The sequence below is a fragment of the Nannospalax galili genome, unplaced genomic scaffold (genome assembly GCF_000622305.1).
Source record: "Nannospalax galili isolate Female #2095 unplaced genomic scaffold, S.galili_v1.0 scaffold291, whole genome shotgun sequence".
Lineage (NCBI taxonomy): Eukaryota > Metazoa > Chordata > Mammalia > Rodentia > Spalacidae > Nannospalax > Nannospalax galili.
This window is the reverse complement of record NW_008330588.1, coordinates 3,417,677-3,422,568: the sequence shown is the minus strand read 5'-3', so window position 1 is coordinate 3,422,568 and position 4,892 is coordinate 3,417,677. Positions and strand designations below refer to the sequence as shown.

The 4,892-nt window shown below is 54.9% G+C and overlaps 1 non-coding gene across 1 annotated transcript; it reads left to right on the top strand.

Moving 5' to 3' along the window:
- Window positions 1-507: 507 nt before the first annotated feature.
- Window positions 508-614, top strand: LOC115067325. Its single transcript, XR_003846752.1, has one exon. It is a non-coding gene; the product is annotated as a U6 spliceosomal RNA (small nuclear RNA).
- Window positions 615-4,892: the final 4,278 nt, after the last annotated feature.

The following is a 4,892-nucleotide window of genomic DNA, read 5'->3' as shown; positions in this document are numbered from 1 at the left end:
TGAGAGCTGGAGGCAAGAGTTCAAGGCCAGCCTCTGCTACACCACGAGTTCAAGGTCAGCCTGGACTCCATGAGACCCTGTCTCAAAAAAGAGAAGGGGTGGGAGAGATGGCTCAGTCAGTAAAATGCTTGATATTCAAGAGTGAGGACCTGAGTTTGGATCTCCAGTACCCAAGTAAAAAGCTGGGTATGATGACACACACCTGCAATCCTAGAACTGAGGAGGCGGAAACAGAAGAATCCCCTGGAGCTCACTGTCCAACTAGTCTTGCCCAAGTGAGCTCCGGGTTTAGTGGGAAACCTATCTCAAAATAAAATAATAATAATAATGTAGAGAGTAATTGAAGACAACACCCAACATGGACGTCTGGCCTCCACATGCACACACACACACACATGGGTGTACATGTACATGAACACATACACATACATACAATATACACACCAAAAAAGAAGTTGCTATGGGTGGAACCCAGGGTCCTTGAGCAGGCTAGAAAAGTTCCTTACTGTGCTCGCTGTGGCAACACATATGCTAAGATTGGAACGATACAGAGAAGATCAGCATGGCCCCCGCACAAGGATGACACGCAAATTCGTGAAGCGTTCCATAATTTTTTTAAAGGAAAATAAATAAAAAATAAAAGAAAAATTCCTTACCACTGAGCCATCTCTAGTCCTAAGCATTTGCAACTGAGTTCAATGGCTAACATTCCAGGTTGAAATCATTTTAATGGGGAATGGGGGGCTGTTTTCTGAGAAGACAGCAATGAACTAGCTATGTTTAATTTTTAAAAAGTACAGTTAAAGTTCAGAGGGCAGAGGCGACTGGAACAAAAGAATGAGACAGAGTTGTGAGTTTTTCTGCGGTAGATTTTGAGGACTACATCTCCTTTATTCTCACCAAGACAAAGATATCCATTGGCCTTTAGCATCAGTCCCTGTGAGAGCTGATGCTGGGGCTAGCTGGATCCGTGGGAGAGCAGCCTTGGCTCTGTTGCACAGGGGAGGACACCCCGAACCAGTGCCTACTCGCTCCCTGACAAGTTCAGGGCTTAGAGTTCAGGTAATTAGGCCCTTGGCAATCTCACTGGAGCCTGCCAATAAAACTGAAACAAACACCCTCAGCCCCACTCCAGGAGGGAGAAGGGAAATAAATACACAGAGAGTGAGGAAAGGAAGGGAGGAGAAAAACTTTTTTCTCTGCTGAATTCTAGTCTTAACAACTGGGAAATGGTACTACTCTACACAGCAGTCACTCCAAACATCCCAGGCTACTCCACAATCCTGATGGTCTGTCTTACCATCATGCAGGGTGACAGTAGGAATCTGTTGGCACTGCAACTTGAGCAGAAAGCAGGCAGAGAGAGCCTAAGTGTGTAGCCTTTTTTTCTCCACAGAGGAGAAAAGGCCCCAGAATCCTCTACCTCATCCTGGCAGTCATAGTCAAATAGACATTTAAAAACATCTAAAAAGGTATTACAGAATAATCCAGTGATTTCTTTGTTCATTGTCCCTGCCACACCACCAGCTGTTGAGGTCTTAATCTGTGTCTGGGCTCCTGCAGAAAGGGAGCATTACACATCACTAATCTGGCACAGTGTCCAACATGTATTAGGTACCCATATAGGAATTTCCTTTTCTCTGTAAATAATAAACATTAGCTTTTCTTGCACATGACATGCTGGAGAAGGGTGGTGTTCAATATCAGGCCATTTTTACTAGCTGTATCATCTAAAGTCACCCCTTGGGCACACAAGGAGAGTGTCCATCATGTGGCAGGGTGGAGGAGAATAATAGTTTCATAATAATTGCTGTTTATTGAGCACCTGCTAGAAGTCTGGCATAAGTATTCTATGAAAATTCTCCAATTTACTTCTTCCTATGAGGTCAGTACTGTTATCTCAATCAACCGACAAGAAAAACAGATTAAGAAAGAAACCCAGAGGTTTCCCTTGTCCCATTAAAGTTCTAATTTGAAAGTTCCCATTCTGTGCAAAGAACCAGTAGAGAGGAGACTGCCGGCCTTTCCAGTCTTCCCCAGCAGGCAAAAAGACTCTAGTGCGAGCCAGTAGACCCAGCTAAGGCTCCTCCCCAGGAGCAACAAGTCCATCTGGGCCGTTTCCTGGAGGTGCTCTAGCCAGCGTTTGTGCCCTGAAAACCTTCAAGGATCCCAAATGCTTCCACCGCAGGCCCCTAGGGAACAGGAACAGGGCTCCCAGCTCCTCCTCACTCTGCATCCTCTCCTAGAGAGCCAGACAGGTGGAAAGTGGGTGCAATTTGGGGTTCTGGCTAGTTGAGCTGGGCGGCCAGAGGCCTGTCACTTCCTTCCCCCTACCCCCGCAGGCTGATCTCTGCCTCTGGCGGGGAGATGTAGGCACTGCAGTCAGTCTTGGACCTGCCGCTGGTCCAGGGCTGAGAACCTGGCGGCCAGTTCTGGCTGTGGGCAGGAACCAGCCGAGACACCCCTCCCCTCCCGCCGCCTCCAGCCAGCCTCCCGGTGCACGCGCAGCAGGAAGCGCTGCAGAGAGGCCAGAGCTGGGGACTGGCTGGCCCTAAGCTTGCCGGTCCTCTGCTCCCCTCCCTGCTGCCATTGCCAGACTCTACGGCCAGAGGCCAGAGCCGATGGCTAATTTTTCACGCCCCCCAAACCGCCTCCCTAGGTGACGCTACAGCCTGTGCGGTTCCTTTAAAGGCTGCGGGTTCCGTTCTTCTTTCCTTTTCCACTGGATGCCAAAATATGCAAATCAAGGGACCGGAATCTGCAGCCAAATAGAGAAAGAGAAGGGGCGCGGCCGGCGCGTCACCGGATCCGCTCCTTGTATGGCTCTTCCCGGCTTGGCTCGCCGCCCCACGACCCTCCCTGCAGCCGCGGAGGCCCCTCCCGCATCCAGCCCGGCTCACACCGCCGCCCACGCCCCCCGACCGGCCGCTCCCCCCCAGGGATGGAGCCGGGGGCGGGAGGCGCTGCATGCCCTGATTCCGGCCGGAGTCCGGGACCGCTGCGCGCTGCCTCCCCGCGACGCGCGGGCGGAGGAGAGCCCGGGGGCGCTATGCCTCCAGGGCACAGGAATGGGGAGCCTGGCGCGAGAGGCGGCGTGGGTAGCAGAGAGGGGGGTCACGGGCGGCGGGAATCCCTCTTTTCCTAAGAACTAGAGAAGATCCGGGGGAGGTTGGGCCCTTCCCATCCTCCGTTCTCCCCCGAGTGGAGAGGAGGAGAGGGAAGCAAGGTTGTCATCCACCCCCACCACGATGCGCAGCTCGGGAGTTCCTCCCACTCGTCCCCGGCCCGCACGGACCTCCCACGGCGTGAGGCCCGGGGATCCTCTCTTCCTCCTTGTCAACATTCCCACTCCCCCTAAGAGATGCACATTCCCCCAACCCCAACTCTCCGGCGGGGGACACGGGATTCACCGCGCCCACGGGGCCACTGAGGAGGGAATCCTCCCCCGCCAAGCCAGTGTGATTCGGGGTCGCGCCTCCGTGCTCCCTCCTTCTCCTCCCCCTCGCTCTTGGCCCGGCTGTGCGAGCTTCAGAAGCAGGCCTCGGGGAACACATCACCCACCCCCGGGATACGCTGTCACTCGGGGAGGTGACAGCTCTCCAGGTCCGCACCCTGGCCGCCCTTGACTGCAGGGCGCCCTCAGGAACACTAAGGACAGCCCTGTGGGAGACAAGGGGAGGGTAGGGACTAGGAGAGGCTTAGAGATTAGTGTTTCCACGTCTCCCTGCTGCAACTCGGCGGCAAGCCCTTCGCAGGCTGCAGTAGACAGCTACTGTGCCCGGGCCTGCTGGGCCCTCCTGCCATCCTGTGGCCAAAGGGGTTTGCTTTAGAACCCTTGGGAAATTTATTGGGGAATTATTTGATGCACGTGCTTTCTGTCTGCTAAACTACACTCCTATCGCTTCACCACTAAAACCTCACGTCGTCGACCCTAAAAGTGTGAGGGTCCCGCCTCCCGCTCAACTTAATCTGCGCCACATCCCGAGACTATTGCGCTCAGCCGGGAGTCACAGCCGTGTCGGGAGCCCAGGGAGGGGTAGGGGATGTGGGCGGCGAACCAGAGTGAAGTTGGCACAAAAGTTCCCGGGGTACTTGACCAAGGAGGCCTGACAAATTGGAAACAAGCCCCCTCCCCCCAGACAAGAAAGAGAAGCACTCTCAGTCCGTCCAAGTCTTGGGTAAGGTGCCGGATAGGGGGTGGAGGATAGGGAGCAGAGGTCGGAGTGTACACCTTCCCCTTTCCCCGACAGGTCCCAAGCTGCTAAGGGACCTGTCACCAGGTGTATTGAATTCACTCTAACTGCTGGAAGTGTTGGAGGCCAGTGGCAAACAACTCCACCCCAGCTTCCCCTGAACACAGTCTCCCTAACGCAGACCTCAAATCAGAACACTCGTTGGGTTACTGGCTTTTCTACGGCGCCGCGCCGCACACCGCGCGCTTTGCTTTCGGCTTCGTCCCCCCACCCCCTCCTCTCGCGTTTTCCTCTTTTCTTATCTTCTGACTCTTTTTCTCTCTTTTTTTAAAGAACGGCGAGCGGTGCGGGTGCTGCACGTTGGCTGCGGCCCGCTTCCTGCTTTCTAATGTTCCATTGTGAGGAGCTTCCATTGTGACGTCGCGCCCCTTCGGCTGGGCTTTGTCTGTCCATATATGGGCAGCTACGTCACGGAGCTTTCCCGGGGCTCAGATAAATAGACTGGTGGAGTTCCCTGGCTGGGAGCTTTTGGGCAGCAGAGAGCTAGCTAGGAAGCGGCGGGGCTGGTGGTGGTGGTAACAGCAGCGGCAGCGGCAGCAGAGGCGGCGGCGGCAGCGGCGGTGGCGGCGGCGGTGGCAGATCGGGGGGCGGGGGGGCAGCGGGCGCGTGTCTGTTTGTGAGATCAATACTGAAGCCGCG